Source organism: Melopsittacus undulatus, chromosome 2 (genome assembly GCF_012275295.1).
Source record: "Melopsittacus undulatus isolate bMelUnd1 chromosome 2, bMelUnd1.mat.Z, whole genome shotgun sequence".
NCBI lineage: Eukaryota > Metazoa > Chordata > Aves > Psittaciformes > Psittaculidae > Melopsittacus > Melopsittacus undulatus.
This window is the reverse complement of record NC_047528.1, coordinates 29,740,126-29,759,897: the sequence shown is the minus strand read 5'-3', so window position 1 is coordinate 29,759,897 and position 19,772 is coordinate 29,740,126.

The following is a 19,772-nucleotide window of genomic DNA, read 5'->3' as shown; positions in this document are numbered from 1 at the left end:
ACCTTTTAAAGCTTCAGAAATAGTCATGTGTAATTCCTTCTTCTGTGGATCCTGCAAGCTTTAAGAAAATTTTTGAAAGCTGTAAATTCCTATTTATCCACTAAGAGGCTCACAGGCAATCTTCCCCTAATGGATATAGAACTGTAAAGCTGAAACATTAATATACACAATATGATACATTATGCAGGGATAGACCCATCTGAGCCAATGAGGGGGCACAGTGGCCGTGCCGCTACAGAGCTGGCACCAAGCAGGGTTGCTGTGCTTTCTCGCCTTCCTGCACGCGGGTTTCACCATGTGGTTTATATTAGCAATGTATGGTTCTCTCTTTAAAAAAAATAATTGAAGAATACATCTGACCTTTGAATCCCTCATGTGCATTGGCTGGCAGCCGGCGCTGGCGAATCGGAGGGCATGGTTTGTGCTAAATACAAGGCAGCTTCAATAACTGTGCTGTTAATATGCAAATCTCAGTCCTCCGTCGACTGTAATCCCCTGCCTCTGATTGGCTTTGGTGATTAAAAATATTCAGGTTGTTTGTTAGCAGGCAAAATACACTCTTCAGGTTCCCCCTTAAGATGAAGCATTATATAGCCTCGAGAATGTACATGCTGGAGACAACAATGAAGGAAGACAAAAAGAAGCCAAGAAAATGGGACTAGAAGCATGATACAAGGGGAAACTGCTTTTAAAAATGCTCTTGATTCCTTTTTTCTTCCTGGCTTTCTCTCGGGAGTTTTGCCAGTGGCTGCAGATGGGCCAGTTTTGTTGATTTTGTTTTCAGCCCTTGCCTTCTGCATACAATGGTGTGCTCAAGTTCTCAGCCCAAGACTTGAATTTTACTGAGAATACCATTTTTCTTCTGAAGACATGTACACATCTGTCTTCATGGCCAGCTTTGCTGGCCTGCAAACAGAAGGCTAGGAAGAAATATATCATTATGTATCCACAAATATATTGATATCAAAAGGTGGATGGAGCAACTGAGCAAGCACCAATCTATGGTTCAACTCTTTAAAAGTCATTGCAAAAAACAACCACCAATATTGACAAATTCTTCACAGAGGGCCAGACAACTCACCTACCGCTGCACTTAGCAGGACGTGTTCTCCATTACACAGTATAAGAATTAAATGGTTTTATCAATTCTGGTAGTGCTAAATTCTGAGGAACCTTTGCAGACCTGGCACAAAGATCTCCAATGTGAATGTGCAGCTGCACTGTTCCTCCCTCTTTGGCTTTATTTCATAAATTTTCCCTTGTTTTTGTAATTTGCCTTTCCTAAAACAAAGCACCTGACAAGCTGCACCATCTTTAACCCTCTACAGAAGCAGCCAGCTCTCCTACTTCCTTCACTGAAGTGGCACATGAGATCAAGTTGATTATTTCTTAGATCTAGGTATCTGGGCTGAAATCGTGTCCCCAGTGAAATCAGTTTGAATTTTATCATTGATCCTTTCATCATAGCTGTGATTTTCCTTCTCACTACTGGCAGCAGGCTATCGGTGGAGGACTGTACATTGACTGTAATTGCCAGATAAGATGAAGGTGGCATTGTGTTCTTAGCCTATGAGTGACCCTTCTATTTCCTCAGGCTTTTTGCTAAGGGGGAGCTAAATTATCTTGGGTTGATGGACAACCCCTCTGGTTAAAAAGAAGCAGAGTTCTGAGAAGCAAGGTATCTTCCACAAAGCACATAGCTCCTTGTGCAAATTACTAAACAAAGAGTGAAGCATGTGCACCTGTGAGGAGCCTGCATTAAGAGCATGATAGGGTTACCTGAAAGCCCTTGGACACCTTGAAATGCTGGAAGGCTGTGTTCAGAGGGGACTTCACACAGGGTTTTTGATTAACTTGCCACGAAGGGAGAAGTTGTACAAAAAGATAGCTATGCCTGCTTTCCTTTTCTGTCTTGCATGTTTCAGAGACAAAGATAATAAGAACAGCACAAACAGAAACACGGGCAGATATTTGAAACTAAAGGTTAGAATGAAAAGATTTTGACAAGAACCACAGTCTTCCCACAGCAAAGGTCAAACAGTGACCTCCACACAAATTAATACCACTTCAGCTACTATAAATGAACTTTAATATTTCAGTTTCAGCAAAAAGCCTGAAAAATACATTATGCAACCAATTAATTCTCGTGGTTGGTTTTGTTTTGTTTTGTTTTATTTTCCCCAAGTGGCATGACCATCTCCTTCAAATATATACGAAGATTCTCATTTGATAAATAATAATAAAGCTAGGTAATAATTAACTATTAAATGTGTTCTCCATGGTCTTGCTCTAGGGAAAAAAGGAAAAAAAGAATCCTACATGCTTCAGCAGTCAGAGATACAAGCACATCCAACCAGATAATTGACATAGTCACTGAGCCAGCACAGTGTTAACTCTGTTTTAAGCTTCCTCAAATCACCTAGCTTTAGGAACCATGTAACTTAATTGGATTGCTACAGACCTGACAGCTCCCCGTGTATGCCAACGGATTGCATCGTTACTCTATGATTGGATACATAAGCTAATGCTGTCAGTCCTGAGAACTGTCCCCAGGCCTGAGGCTGTTTTTTCATCTTCCAATTACCATCAGAAAATTAAAACAATTGTATTTTTATCTGAAAAATAAAATTTGGGTGAATTTAAAACCATCACATAACGGAAGTGGAAGACTTGGTGCAAACTTTGCATCCTTGGTCACGCAGGTGGTTCTCTGCCATATGGTATGCCGGTTGCATTGAAACTCCAGTTAACGCAAGCAGGGTCATCAAAATAATCACTCTTACTTAGATCAGCAAGAATCTGCTGCATGAGGTCTTTGTATTCCCGAAAGAGAAAACCTGAAGACAGTTTACAAGGCACCACTACGTATGCTCAGCAAAACCAGACAGAAATAGTGTGGATAATACAAGCTAAATAGCAGAATGATAAATTCTAAAATGCAGTTTCTACTTCCACCTTAATGAAGCAAAAGCCAGCAATATTTGTAAGCTGGAGATGTCCCCAAGGCATAAGTGACAGGTAGGTGACAAATCATCATCAAAAGCCTGTGAGAAGTAGGTATCTATCTCTCTGCCATTTGAGTCAGCACACACCTCCCTGACTTCAAAGAGCTTTTGAAAGAGAAGGTTGGTGGTTTGATCATTAGATGATCACTTTGCTGCTGATTTCCTGAATGCCCATTGTACTTTATCACTATTCTGCTCATTTTGTAACACGTTTCATTTTTATTTAGAAGTCACACAAAGCAAGTATTATCCCTGTTCTTAACTGTGACATGGGCTATCCATATATTATTGGACCATTCTGGAGGCCAGGGGGAGCACTGAAAGCACAGAGTTGCTCAACCTTTCTCATGTCAATGTCAATAAATGCTGCATTAAGCTGCTACTGATTCTTTGTAGACAAATGTCCGGTTTTTCAACAACACCATAGTTTTCAAAACAGATAAAAGTAAACATGCTGGAAGACTAGGCGTATTTGGGGGGGGAGGGGGGTGTTTTGGGATTTTTTTAGGGGGGTTGTGTGTATCTTTATTTTAAAACATTCCTAATTACAGCTATGCAGAAAATAGTGTACTAAGTCACCATTTCCAGCCACTCTTTCCTGAGGGCACTATCACCACTTTTTCAGCACTGTTCATCTTCTTTTTGCCTTAGATGATGAGTAGTCCTTGTGCAAACCTATCAGATAGGCTGTTAAAGGACTACTTTTCCCAAGTTTTATTCACTCTATAAGTCAAAGACTCCACCTGACCTACCTTGTTGTGAAGATCTTGCTGAGTGAGACTACAAAATCCTGCCACTGTACTTTGTCATAACCACAACACTGTGCAAAGGTGCTACAAGCCATTAAGTATCTATATAGTCCATCCATACATTCCATGCATACTTTCACCAAGTAATCCCTAATTCAAGCAACTCTCACCCCCACCATTGCACTTTGTAAATAGTCTAGAATTTTACTAGGAGGGGAGATCCTGATTTTTTTCCTTAGTTCAGTGATTACTAAAATGCAGCCACATCTGGGGTGGCTCTTTAGCAACATGCAGCAGTGATATATAGTACGATGATCAGGAGTTGAAAATTAAGGCTAATGTATTCAACTGAAATGGCAACAGAATTTTCCATAGGCAGAATATAATTACCTGGGCTGGCATTCTGCCAGAACACTGGCATTAACATTATTACTCCTACAATACTTCTATTTGTGGGCTATGGGGAGAAAAAGTAACAACGGGATTTTTTAATTGAACCAGTGTGAACCCAGCTACAGTGGGTTGCAGTCCAATTAAAATTGACAGCCCAGTGAAGTGGTTTCGCATGACACACAGATAAATATAGAAACTCCAAGTTGTTCTCTTTTTCTTTGTCCTCTCCTCTTGGAGGTTTTTTTTTGTTGTTGTTTGTTTGTTTGTTTGGTTTGGGTTTTGTTTGTTTTTTTGGGTTTTTTTTGGGGGGGGGGGGGGGTGAGGGAAGTGGAGGTTTGTTGTGGTTTTTTGTTTGATTTTTTTTTTTTTTTTTTTTTACTAGATATTTTGTTTCAGTTGCTAAATCTTTTGATGCCAGGAAACTATCGTTGACTGGAAACACCAGCTTTTTGCAGCCAGTTTTCATAACTTAAAATAAAGATGGAAAAATATATCCTGTTAAATGTTTCAGCATTGCTTTTATTTCCTTTCCTATAGTACACAGTATTAAAATTACATTGGCTGTGCTGCAGGAGATTAGAAGGAGCAACTGCTTTTAACCTGTAATAGTAAATGATGCTGAAGTCACTAAATCTGTCTTAGAAGCACATACTCTGCACACACTACCACTTGGAAACTTGCAGCTACCTACAAACAAGCAATCTGATCCCCTACCAAAACTGCTGCAGTTGCTTTTGCCAACTCCTGAAAGGCAAAACTATTTTCTCTTTTTCTTTCAGCAAAAAATAAAGGCTTGTAATGGCATTAAATATATTACACTGTTTGCTTCTGGCTCTCTATTCTTTACTCACATGAGTATCTCTCAGATACGCAGAACCACAAAAGCACCCACTGGGGTCAGTAGAAGTCGTAGAGAATTAATATTCCTTATCTGACAGAGGTGTTGTGAGGCACACTTCATTAGTGTTCTGAAGCACTCAGAGAGCCCTAGATATCAGCTGGTATATGTTGTAAGAAAATACTACTATTCATTATTACAGAAGAGCTAAACCATGTTTGTAATTGACCATTGCCTGAATCTTTTCTGAAGTTATTGGGTTTGGAGATATGCCTCAAAGCAAATCTGTTGTTTAATAGAATCGGGAAAGTAAAGCAGCAACGGGGTATGTTTTAAGAGCAAAACAGAAGAAAGCTCCCCTGGGCTGTATCCTATTGACCTCTAGTTCCATTACTGTTTCTAAAATGTTTTTCCATTTAAGGCATTGCCACTGAATCCTTCCCAGGAAGCTCTGGGAGAGGATATAAAGTGAGGTCTCTACTAAGCTTATAAGTAACATCTCTAAAAATGGTGAGTTGATTTATGTTTCACAGAAAGCCAGGTTTAAGGGGGAAAAACCCTCCATGCTTTGGTTATGAATCTTCTATAATATAATAAATGGTGCCATCTACTGGCTCTCTTTCGCCTTTGATCAGTGTCAGGGTTAGATCGTACAGTATAGCTACTGCAAGTAGCATTAAACCACCACAGAAATCAAGCCAACATGACTGTAGCTAGCATACTTCCTGACAACAGATCTTGGAATGATTTACAGGGGTTTCTGTAAAGCAAACAAGCCTACAATGAAATAAGAATAGTAGGAGAAAGAAAAATGGCAAGATGCAAGCAAGGGAGAAAAGGCAGAGCTCCAGCAGACATGTGAAACTGGATGAAGGGTCGATACTGAAGACAGATACAGCTAAACAGAACCAGATGCAGCCATCCCATAGGACAAATCAGTGATGAAATTCCTCAGAGAGAAGAACAGAGATTCTCCAATCCCTCCCAATTAATTTTCTGTTTGAAAAAGAATAGCCAATCCTGCTGTTTTTTCCCTTCCACCCACTCCAGTTTCCACTATTACACAAAGAAGTAAATGTAAACAGCCCTGACAGAAGAAATATAGATAGACAGAGAAGTTATGGGTCAATTTCATTCTCAAAGCTCAATATTTTTCTGTGATTTACACCGGGAGCAAGATTTGACTCTCTGAGTTACGCCTCATGAAGTGTGCTGTGTTCTACTCTTAGGTACATCAAGCAATCTTGGCACCTCTTCTGAGGCCCAACTGTGCTCACTGAATGAAGGAACTGCTACAGAATATTTTCTTGCTGTTGCTTTTAATGTATCTGGATAATTTGCTTGAAAAGGCAAAATCAGCTGTAGAGCTATTTTAGTCTGATTTACTAAGAAAAAGAGACCAGTGCAATCACAGCAGCTGGCAAAGGGAAAACAGTCTCAAAAATACACAATTTTGTCAAATGCTTCACAAAAAGCAGGGTGACAACACTCCTTCAGAGGAAAAAGCACAAGCAGAAGTTCATCTTAGTCATCAGGCAGCCCCACCAGATGCAAATCCATAGGAAGGTGCTTTCCTTCAGTTTTTCATGAAATATATTTGTCATGATGGGCTTCACCTGGTAGAAACAGATAAGTGGGATGTAATGGAAATGCACGTTATCAGATTTGTGTTGCTACAAATGGGACCTACATCAGAGCAAGTTACAGATTTTTGGGCTTCAGCTTCACGTCCTATCAAGGAAGATTATGTTTATCAGTGCCTCATAGAGTGCTTTGAGAATCTAAAAGTACAAGAGTTCATGGAAACTGTGTCTTGACACAGATGTAAATCTCTCCATGCCTGAATCAGAAGTACAATGAGAGTCAGTATCTCTCATTGCAAACTCTCATCTCCACTCCCAGACCCCCAGTTAAGATTTTTATATAGCCCTCAGGAGTGCAAGTTTGGGTAGCAGCCACAGTTGTATTTCATGCAATACAACTCCATTTGGACTTGTGCTGGAATGAACACAGAACACTGGAGTTGCTCTAGAAAGTAGAATGACAGAACACAGGCTGAAAACCCTACAGTCATATGTGTATTTCACCTAATGAAGAGGAAATTCAGCACATTGATTCCTTCCCACAAAGCAGGGCAGGTTTTGTCCCAGTATTAGTGTGAAACTGTAAGAGCTCTCTTTTGGCACCAGCTCTAACCTTTTGTCATAAAAGGACCCAAACTAGTCTGTAGTGATCTCTTGAACAACATTTGGTTTTATGAAGAGGCCTAGCTCCTGTAAGAAAGGCACTGACAGTACTTCCATTCTCCAGCTCCTATAAGAAGATCTCCAGATAAGGTGTAGCACTGGAGAAAAACCATAAGTTCCAGTGCAATTCTTGGCTTCAGGAACAGCCAGGGAGCAAGCATGAGTCTAGGCAGCAGATGTGGACATTGCTAATTGGTCTGTTTTGATTTTGGGCTGTCCTCTGGTAGACACTGCATTTCTCTCTTAGCAGTGATTTGCCATGTCAAAAAGCTACAGATATGGGAATCACAAAAAAGAAAGTAAAAACAGCAATCACTTCAGTGCAGGCAATCGTTTTTCCTCAACTGTGCTAAACAAATTTGCCACAGAACTGGCAGCTTGGACTTGGCACACTCTTCATAGACCAGAAGATGTGATTTGTCCCTCTTACAGTGTCAAGAGGCAGCAATGTTATGTGAGAGCTGTCAGTTCTAATGCATTTTTGCTGCTTTCTTAAAAAGCCTGGTAATTATTATAAAAGAAGAAAAGCAGAACAGCCTACCATATGTGCAAAAAAGTATGCTGGGTGAAAACTACCAGGAGAGCAGAGGTTCATAAACAAGGGATCAGAACTCAGCAAGAGTTGTGAGCATGACAGAAGTTTTATTGCAAAAGTGGGATTCACAACCGGAAGCATGAATAAAAGACTGCGCTTGAAACTGGATGAGAATTCAGGAGCATGCTGGAACCAGTGGAAAGGTCTGGGAGCTGTTCCATCAAACTGTTCCAGTTTAAAGAATGGCAACACACTGCAATCTTTATACCATGTAAAGCTACTTTTGCACTTTCTTCTTTTTCAGAGATTGCTGGCTACAAATCTTAGTATTTTTGGAGTCACAATTATGGCTTTGTCTTCTGTAATGTCCTTGCCATATTTAACAGGCTCTGGGACAGTAAATGACTGTGATTATACTGCTTCGAGGGAGGTACAATATTAGTGATTGTCTGCCTTCACTTTTGAACAGAATAGCTAAGTTCTCTGTGTTTTTTAAGGATTTTTTTTGTCTTTTATTAAAATGAAAGAAACTTAAACTACTATACTCATTACAGATCAGCCACTTGCAATGCAGTAAAACAAACAAAACCTCTTTTGAATGGAAGAGGTATAAAATATCTTCTCAAAACAGTGTTCAAACAGAAGGAATTTTACTGTCCATGTGGATCTGTTTAATTATCTCACATGGAAAAAAATGTCACCATCTGGAGGGCCAAGTTCTATTCTTTCATTGTGGATGGAGTTGTATATTTCTAAATATAAGAGATTGCAGTGGGAAATACTGGCAGAACCATTATTGTAGCACCTCAACACAAAAGGGAATGTGAAATTTAAAAGCAGCTATTTTGACTTGACTTTTTTTAATGTTGCCACTCTATCCTAGACAAACACAGGAAGAAAGACTTTTCTGTGTTTCTTTCAACAGGAAATGACCAGAAGTTACCCAAACTAAGTGGTGAAGATAGGCTGAGTGAAAACAGTGTCCTCATTTAAACCAGACACGCAGATTTTACATGGCTAAAAGTTGCATCTGTGTTGTATTTTACCTGAAAAAGTCAGGAATCCAGCTGAAGCTAGTTCTGTTGACTCCTTCTGTAGCACATAGAACGAGTTATATCTACAGAGTGATTCATGCTATCTCTAAAAGGCATCAGGTTTAGTACGTGCACTGGATATGATTCTCAGTCCAAGAAGCCTAGATGATTAGCTTACATTAGCTAATGCTTAAATGGCTAAATATTAGACAAGACAAATTCCAGCACAGCCAAATGGAACATCTCTAGTGAAGGAAATCACTGTCAGGCAATTCTGTTTTCTTAGAGCAATTGATTTCACCAAAACACTTACTTGAGCAAAGGGTGAATCACCTTCTTAAGGTACCTTTTTTTTTCCATCTAGCTCATTCATTTGTCTCACACGACATCCTTGTCTCTAAATTGAAGAGACATCATTTGATAGGTGGACCACTTGGTGGATAAAGAAATGGCTGGATGGCCGGACACAAAGAGTTGTGGTCAGTGGCTCAGTGTCCAGCTGGAGACCAGTAATGAGTGGTGTCCCTCAGGGATCGGTGTTGGGACCAGACCTGTTTAACATCTTTGTTGGTGACATGGACAGTGGGATTGAGTGTGCCCTCAGCAAGTTGCCAATGACACCAGGCTGTGTGGTTCGGTTGATACGCTAGAGGGAAGGAATGCCATTCAGAGGGACCTTGACACACTTGTGAGGTGGGCTGATGCCAACCTCAGGAAGTTTAACCATGCCAAGTGCAAGGTCCTACACCTGGGTCAGAGCAATCTCAGGCACAGCTACAGGTGGGGCAGAGAAGAGATTCAGAGCAGCCCTGCAGAGAAGGACTTGGGGGTGTTGGTTGATGAGAAAAAGAACATGAGCCAGCTTCAGTGTGTGCTTGCAGCCCAGAAAGCCAACTGTATCTGGGCTGCATCAAAAGGAGCGTGACCAGCAGGACAAAGGAGGTGATCCTGCCCCTCTACTCTGCCTTGTGAGATCTCACTTGGAGTATTGTGTGCAGTTCTGGTGTCCTCAACATAAAAAAGACATGGAACTGTTGGAACAAGTCCAGAGGAGGGCCACAAGGATGATCAGGGGACTGGAGCACCTCCCGTATGAAGACAGGCTGAGGAAGTTGGGGCTGTTCAGCCTGGAGAAGAGAAGGCTGCATGGAGACCTCATAGCAGCCTTCCAGTATCTGAAGGGGGCCTACATGGATGCTGGGGATGGACTCTTCACTGGGGACTGTAGTGATAGGACAAGGGGTAACGGGTTAAAACTTCCAACAGAGGGAACTTTAGATTGGATATAAGGAAGAAATTCTTTCCTGTTAGGGTGGTGAGGTACTGGAATGGGTTGCCCAGGGAGGTTGTGAATGCTCCATCCCTGACAGTGTTTAAGGCTGGGTTGGACAGAGCCTTGGGTGGCATGGTTTAGTGTGAAGATGTCCCTGCCCATGGCAGGGGGGTTGGAACTAGATGATCTTAAGGTCCTTCCCAACCCTAACTATTCTATGGTTCTCTGATTTGCATCCTTAGTACAGCTAAGGTTAAGGAAGAAGAGTCCCACATAGATTCATCAAGCTTCAGTACAAATGGTCTTCTGCCTTGCTGTCCACTCCACTCTTAAAAGTCTCTTTGCCATAGTGGAGAGGGGGCTGATCAGCTAACACAACATCTCAGTTCAGCCTGTGGGGAAATGTTTTGCAGATAAATTACTTGGAATTCCACCCCTGAAGAAATGCAGTACTGTATCTGCTAAGGAATATCATTCGCAGTTGGAGTTTATTAGGTACAGCTGCAAAAGTAGTAGAATTAATGGCTGTGAAATAGAACATTTGCTTTCATGACCACTAAATCCCCATTGAAAAGACACTCCCACATGGCTATTGATCCAAACTGTTAGGCTAAGCATGTCTAGAACTCTGCCCTAAAGATGACTGTCATACACAAATGAGGAAGAAATAAAGTGGACTCGTATTTCACACTGGTAATTTAGACTCAATACCCCAAATTTCCCTTTTGTTCTCTTTAGTAAGTATGCTTCGTTTTCCACTCAGGAGAGAAAAGAATCTCACCGAATGTATTTCCAATCAAACATTAAATCAGAATTCTCTGCTTTTGTCTTGCACGTTTCCAAACTTCCAATTTTAGTATACTAGCACATGTTTTCTTTTAACAGATCTTCTCATTTATACTTGACCTATACATCATTAATTAAAGTTGTTAGCATCACAATATGTCAGCTCTTTTTGTGTTCCATTGATGCTAAAAACAATATTGCATTGCTGTTTTTCTTATCAGCTGCTCTTTTATGCTTTTATGACAGCTTTTGTGTTGTTTGTTTCCTCATGTACATTATTTTCCACACTTATGTATTAAAACCAAACATAATTATACTAAATGGTATCAGAAAATTAAAGCAGTTGGGAAATACACTAATGAAGGTTCAACACTCCCTTTGTTCAAGAAAATTAGCACTCTTTGAGATCTAATAAGCATGCTTAAAAATGTCCCTGGCACCAATAACCTCAAAAATAGTCAAAATCCCCTGTGCCATCAGGTAATAATGTAATGTAACACCAAGAAAAAAAAAAAAAAAACGAACAGCAAGTACTGAGAAAAACAAAGCAAACATTGCAAAACTGTTCAGATGGAAAGCAAGCCATCTGCAGCTGCCTGCGCAATATGAAGGCAAAGTGAGTTAGATTGAGTTTTCAAAGTGACAACTAAACTACCTACAGGTGTAACTGCCAACGTGTGGTTCCTTTTTCAACTCCAGACTTACTGAAGTGAGGAGAGTTAGACTAGACAAAAGCTGCAGTAAATCAGCAACAGCTCCTACTTGTCAACAGAAAACCAAAAAGGCTTTGAAATTCTTAACTGCTATATTTTTGAAAATGGAGTAAGCATGTTCTGTAGCTTCTTTTTAGGTATAAAAGGAAAGGAGTCAAAAGCACCAAACCATTGTGATCGCTACTGTACGAACAGAAGTGGTGTTATTGGAATGATTTACTTTTGTAATGAGTTACTTTTGATTTCCTACTTTGATCCCTCTTTGAGTACTTAGGTGTTTCTTTGTTGTTTTGTGAGTGCTAATTGCTGTCATGCTGTGTTAAATCATTGTTATGCTGTTTTTTTTGAACAGCACAATGAATAATTGAATAATTAATGGAGAAGTTCATTAAAATGGGTATGGCTATAGAAATGAGATTTTCTAGCAATTCAGTGAGAGGTTGTGTGGAGCTATACAAACACTTTGTTGAAAAACAATCTTTTCTTATCTAGAAGAACAAATCTTTCATTAACACTGCTTCTTTCAAAAGCAGACCAGGAAATGACAACTGCATTATGGGACTGTCTTCTCCACATGCTGCTGTGAAAACCTGTAATCCTGGTATGGTTCAAAGTTCAGCCATAACTTGTATTATAGGAAACTCACTGAAATTCAAATTCTGCATGTAAAAACAGATCACAAGTGTGTTAGAAGTCTAGGAACTAACTATAACACCACTGAAGACCCTGCAGAATAACATAGAACATCAATGAGAAAACTCTCTTCCACATTGGACTTTCAAGCCATTTCTTTTTTAGTGGAAAAGAAAGCAAAAATATTGGGTTCCACGATGGTGGAATACACCTGAGCCACTAGCTCACACACTGAAAGAGCAGATGCAGTACTGAGCTGCAGCAGGATCTAGGTGCTACATCTCCATCTGATATACTTACTACCTTAAAAAATTTAAGCAGCTACTACAAACTGTGAGGAAGCACTGCAAGTGGCAAGAGGAATTACAACAATGTTCTATGGGACATTTCATGTCCTTCCTTCTGCCATTTCAGCTGCAAGTCCAGACAGGGAATAGAACAACCACCATATACCCCTCTACACAGCTACACCAACAGAGCTTAAATGTCTTCTGCAAAGGACACTGACACAAAGTTAAGTATTCAGTCCTGCAGAGACCTAAGCAGTGATGCACATGGTGAGTCAGGGTGTCTGCTCTCTACATTCTTATTCTGTCTTTAACAGCTGGCACTCCGACAGTTAATGGACCAGACCATGGTGCACTCCTGTCCTCATCCACACAGCCAGAGAGTCACTTCCTTCTACAGAGAACACTGAAACAAAGTTAAGTCACCCAGACCTGCAGAGGCCTAGGCAGGGGTTACCCATGTGAGTGACTGTTGCTACTGCTTAGTTGGTTGACCTGGATTTTACAATTTCAGGCCCAGAGCAGGACACGACCAGATAATGGAGCACTCTTCCCCTCCACCACACTGCCAGAGATTAAATGCCTTCCACAAGGACAAAGACCAAAGATGCAATGGGATGTGGTATGTGATATGCAAGAAAATGTAGCAGATCACCGAATGATACCATCTTTATTTAAACTGCAGTGACAGACTTGAAACTGAAAATCTGAAGTCATCTATGACTCCTAGATATGGTTGAAACCCAATTGGTAACTTAGCACCATGCAGCCACTCACTCACTCTCCCTTTCCTCCCTGTGGGGCAGGATGGGGAGGAGAATCAAAAGAATGCAAACCCTGTGGTTTGAGATAAGAGCAGTTTAATAACTAGAGTACAATACAATACAAAAAAAAAGAACAAAAAAGGAAAAAAAAAAAGAAAAACCAAGAAACCTCACCTAGGTACCGTTTCTTCAGCATACAGTATAATTGCACATCGAGTAATATTTACAGAGATAGTTCAGGTGTCCTTTTGCAAACTAGTTTGAAGGACTGCTCCACTATGGTCAGGAAAGCTAACATCAGCCCTGGTTATTAGTCCCAGGTCTAATCAAGTGCATCAGTCTGCTCCTTCTGATTAAAGTTTTCCTGGAAAAATTAATCTCTGGGTCTTACCACAGTTTGACCATGAACAGTTGTAGCAGTATTTTCTTTGAGATCTTATCCTAGTCTCACAAGTAAGCAAGGTGAGAGTTAGATCTTTAGATGACCGTAGATAAGGATGATTGCCAAGGGAAAAAAAAGGTGCATGATTATAAAGTCCTCTTGAGCAGTTCTATACACATGAGCTGTTCTATGGAATAGAATAGGCTTACATACGTATTAAGATTTCTAGAGGGTTAGAAACACTAACCATCTGAGGACCATATACCAGGAGATTTTATAGGCTAAAATGACCACCACCCACCCCTTCTTTCTGCAGTACACACACTCCAAACTGCATTACTGCAGTACATAGCCTACTGAGGCAGGTTAACCATGGGTGGCTGCCAGTTACCCACCAGCCACTCCATCACTCCTCCAGGACAGAAACAGGATGGAAAAGCTCCTACGCAGAGAAAAATACAGGGAGATCCCTTACAAGTTATTGTCATTGGCAAAACAGGATTCACTTGGGAAAACTTATTTCCAGTTTAAACAGACAAAAGACAAAAACTAAAGCCCCCCCTTCACGGCCTTTTCTCCAGACATAACTTCCCTCATCCACTTTGTTCCTCCCAGCCATAGAGCTGCTGTGTCTGACACAGGATCTGTGTATGAGAGATCTCTGAAGTGGCCTCGATTAGGCCAGACATCTCAGGATATCTGAAGTGCACCGGAGACCAAACTTGGAGCACATTAATTAATCTGCAGTGTTCCTAACAAACAGATAAATCCTCACTGTCACTAGGAGGTCTCCCCTGTGCCTGAGACCCCAAGCAGAGCAGACCAGCGCAGTGCCGTGTTCCCACCAGCCCTGACCTGCCCTTGTGTAGTGGCTACAGCCCATGTGAGTCTCCTTGCAGCACCTGAAGTGACAAAATCCAGACCCCAGGACCATGCTCTGTGCAACCAGGTGTGAATGGACTCTTCATGCTTGGAGAGAGCAGAATTCGTCATGTTACGATTGGAATTAAAATAAGCATTTAGTGTATTTTTCCAAGTCCTTCATCCTCTCTGCAACTATCATGCATATCTAAAGGATACTGGGTCAGCCCAGGTGGCACTAGGTCAGTATGGCAAACATTTGAATTGCTTCCTGGTGTTTAGACATCACATTAATTTGTCTGCACCCTCATGCTGAGCTCCATTTTGCCCTGCCCCAGGCCTGACAGCAGGGGGGAGGCCCAGGGGAACTGAGGGGGAACAGGACAGTGAGAGCCCAGATCCATAGGCTGTGCTCCAGCACAGAGAGGACTGACAGTCAGCTCTCTGTTGGCTGTTTTCCTTATGGGCCTGAGTTGCGGGCTTTGTCCATCCCACTGAGTATAACAAGGCCAAAGATAGTCTTTTCCCCCTGGCAGCGGAGGGCCGCAGGGAAGGGGTGGCCATGATAGCTGACAGAATGTTGGTGGTGATTATGTCATAGTGAATGGATTGTTGTTGTGGCCATTCCATTCCACAGGGGTTAGTAGCCCAGGTTCCAGGACTGGTATGTAAAGGGCTGTGTGGTGACAAGGGCAACAGCAGCCTGAAGGTGAGCAGTTGTGTGAGCCAGGGCTGAGCTGGGAGGGCAGGAGGAAGGCAGGGAGAGGAGGGCCGGGCTGCTGGGCCTGGGCAGGGAGGCAGCGGCTGCCCCATGCACGGCAGATGGTGGCTGCTCCTCCTTTCACTTCCAGAGCCAGAAGCTCACACAAGGACAAGACCAGAACCTGGTGCACCCCTGACCCCGGCCACACACCCAGACACTGCCTCCTGCTGCAAGGACACAAAGTTAAGTCTGGCAGGGCCCTGCGCAGGGCTTGTGGATGGTGAGTAGTGGTGGCTGCTCTGCAGTTATCTTGACTTTTGCAGTCACAAGGCACTGAAATAGGACAGGATCAGACCTTGGTGCAATCCAGTCCTCAGCCTCTCGTGCAGAGAGATTTGCTACCTTCCATAAGGACAATGACACAAAGTTAAGTCATGGAGCCTGGCACAGCCCTGGGATGGGGGTCCCCATGTGAACAAGGGTGGCTGATGCTGTGGCTTGCCCATCTGCCATTTCTCTTGTCCCTACTATGCTCTTATTTATCTCCTCCAATTGTTTTCCCAGATTGATCAAAAAGACACAGAGATAGCTTTCTCCTACTTCCTGAAGACTTTCTCCTTTAAACTGGGACTGATATGGTCTTCCATACAAAATCTCAAACGGGCTAACCTCTTCTTTTGACCGAGGTTTAGTTCGAATTCTTAATAGAGCCAGTGGTAAACCTTGGTACCAATATAAATTCGTTTCCTGACATATTTTACTAATTTGTTGTTTGATCAGATGGTTTATCTTTTCTACTTGCCCACTGGCCTGAGGCCTGTATGGAACATGTACTTGCCAATCAATTTCCAATTTTTGCTAATTTCTTGTAACAATTTTGCACTAAACTGTGAACCTCGGTTGGAAGAAATTGCTGCTGGTACTCCAAAGCGAGGTATTATCTCATTAAATAGTGTTTTAAACAGTTGTCTTGCATTATTTATCCTACAAGGGAATGCTTCTGGCCAGCCGGAAAAAGTATCTGTTAACACCAACAAATATCGGTCACCCCCTTTTCTTGGTAATTCAGAAAAATCTATTTGCCAGTACTGTCCCAGATAACTTCCTCTCCCAGTTGTCCCAATTTGATTTCTATTTTCAGTTTTAGGATTATTCCTAGGACATAGCTGACATTGTTTTGTCACCAATTGGACTGTGGTGTATAGATTTCTTCCTACAATTTGTTTGTTTAAATATTTATACAAAGAGTTGCTACCCCAATGAGTTTTATTATGTTCTCCCTGAACTAACTTCCAGAGTTGGTTATAGGGGATTACAATTCACCCATCAGGTGTCTGAACCCGATCCTCTTTATTTTCCCATCCTTTTAGATCTTGAATCAATTTTCTGTCCTCTTTTGAATACCTAGCTTTAGAGTTTTCAATTGTTAGTTTGCCATCAGGGATTAAGGATGTGATTTTAGAGTGTTAAAGATTTAGTCCCTACTACCTGTGAAATGGTGGTAATGGCATATCCTGCCTTTTGTTTACAATTTTTCATGAAGCTATTACCATCAGTAAACCAAGAATCAGCATTTTCCAAAAGTTTTTCTTTCAAGTCTGGTCAGCTCAACTATACAGTCTCTATGGTGGTCAAGCAGTCGCATGTTAGTGGTTCTGTCAATTGATCCTGCAAAAAGGATGCTGAATTGACAATGTTGGTGACCACATTTTCTATATCATCTTGTTCCACAAGGGTGGCCTGGTATTTAAAAAAACACAAAGGAGATAACCAGTGGGCTCCTTTCTGTTCCAGGACTGCTAATACAACATGGGACATTAGCACAGTAATTTTTGTCCCAAGGTGAATTTGCGAGCCTCTTCAATATTCATGACAACTGCTGCCACAGCCCTTAGGCATCTGGGCCATCCTTTGCTCACTTCATCCAGTTGTTTTGAAAAACACATCACTGCCCTTCTGTAGGGTCCTAGTTTTCGACCAAGGACCCCCAAAGCTATTCCCTGTTCTTCACGGGAATATAGCCAAAAGGATTTAGTTACATCTGGAAGCCACAGAGATGCAGCTCTCATTAGCTCTATTTTTAGATCTCTGAAAGCCCCCTCTGCTGAATCAGTCCATTCTAAAGAGGTAGAGTTTCCCTTCAACAGTTCATATAGTGGTCTTACCAGAACATCATAATCATGGGTCCAAAGTCTGCATCATCCAGTCGTTCCCAGTAATGGCCGGAGCTCCTTGCCGGTTAACGGTCGTGGAGTCTGACAGATGGCTTCTTTTCTAGCAGCTCCAGATTTTCTTTGTCCTCCTGTTATTTCATATCCTAGGTAGGAAACTAGGGTTTGGATTAGTTGGGCCTTGTTTGGGTATCTGATAACCATTCAGTCCCAAAAAAGTTAATAATTCCACTGTCCACTGGATACATTCTTCCTCTCTTTCTGTAGCAATTAATAGGTCATCCACATATTGTAACAGAGTCCCCATCTGAGTAGGTGGCTTCCATGATTCTAGTTCTCTTGCTGATTTCCAAAATTGCTGGACTGTTTTAAACCCTTTAGGTAATGCCGTCCAAGTTAATTGAGTTTCCCTTCCTGTGTCAGTATTTTCCCCTTCAAAAATAAAAATAAATTTCCCATTAAAAATAAATTTTGTCTTTCTTTGGCCAATGGTAAGCAAAAGAAAGCATCCTTTAAATCCAAGATGGCAAACCATTTCTGATTATTATTCAATTTAGTCAATAAATCATACAAATTAGCTACTACTGGACAAATATCCTCTGCAGTTTTGTTGACTGCTCTGAGATCTTGAACCAATCTGCAACTTTTATCATCATATTTCTTTACTGTGCAGATAGGAGTATTATATTCCAATTTACATTCAATGAATAATATATATTTTAAAATTTATCAACGACTTTTTTTTTAATTATTCCCTTTGATCTTCTAATTTGAAGGGATATTGTTTTATTCTAACTGGGCAGGCCCCCCTTTTTATTTCCACTTTAACAGGCAAAGCATTTTTCGCCTTACCTGGAACTTCAGATGCCCATACTCCCAGATATACCTGATTAAGGATTTCTTCTATTTCAGGGAGGTCCTCCTGTTTGCTTTTCTGTTGAAATAAAAATAAACTCAAAACTGCAATTAACTGTTTGTTTTTAACTCTAAATTCCATTCTGCCTTCTTTAAATGTTGCTTCTCTCCCTAATAAAGATTTTAGAGAATTTGGCATGCATAAAAATTTATGCATTCCTATTTGTTTTCCTGATTTGTATTTCAAGGGTTTCAGAAAGAATGCCTCAGGTTGGTTGTTTGTGGGTTTTTATTTTCTCTTTTTCTTGGTGGTCAGTAGCAACCACATCTGTAACAAATTCTTTTCTGTCAGATTTAACACTAGGTAAGTTGCTCCTCTATCCACTAAAATTCCACTTTATTTCCTCTAGTCCCTACTTTTAATTTAACCAGTGGATCTGCTAGGGTAGATTCCCCAGGTCCCTGTCAGTCTAGTTCCAATTCAGTCGCTGGAGCCACACCATGGCACTACTCCCCCCCAGGGCAGTCTCACTTCCACCGTTCAAACTCTCCCCACAGTTTCAAAGCAACCACCGCAGCCGTGGCTATAGCACGACCCAACTTTTTCATAGAATCATAGAATAGTTAGGATTGGAAAGGACCTCAAGATCATCTAGTTCCAAACCCCCTTTTTTTTCTACCTGTTCCCAATTCTTATATGCTCTCCATGCTTCCTGCTGTCCACATTTATCCAACAACCCCTCAGTCCCGTCCATGAACATGTCTGTTCCCACTTGTTTGCCTGCCCCAGCACCCATCCCATGCTCAAACACAGGAGCTGAGTGAGCTCCCCTCCTTTCCCCCTTGGTTTTCCTTTCTTTTTCTTCCTCACAGCTGCTCACCCTGCTCTGCAGGGGCTGCAGATGCCTGCCTCTGCAACAGCACTTCTGGTTTAACCCTTTCTTAACTCTGAATGTGCATCTGCCACTTGTTGCCAGGGACAGAGATCTCTTGCTCCTTAAGAATATCAGATAGGACAGATGCAGAGGGTGCTCCTCTCCAAGGTACCTGTGATAGATCATTTTACAGCCTATTTTCCTGATTACTGTTTTTTAACTTTAAACATCTTTCCCCAGTATCACAGGCTGAACAACATCTCTCCATCTTAACTTTCAGTTTTTCCCTGTCCTTTTCCAAAGCTAAAATTAAGGGATCTGGCGGAGCTATATTAATTTTGCATTGCGTCTGTCACTCCACATGGTTTCTTATAGTGAAAAACATATCGGCATACATTACTTCATGTCATTTTCCTTGCAGCCTCAAAACAACATTAATTGTAACAATGTATTAAAGTTCAGGTTCCCTTTTTAGGCCGTTTTTCCTGATCTTCCAAAGTATACAAAGGCCACCATCAGTTACAATATTTTACCAACAATTTCTTATTTACCGAGCCCCCAAGAGACCCTCCACGTTCTTTCCAGTGTGCCAAAATGCACCCTAAAGGACTCTTTTGCATGATCTCTTCACTCTGCTGATTTTCCATTATCAATCTCTCACTCACACAC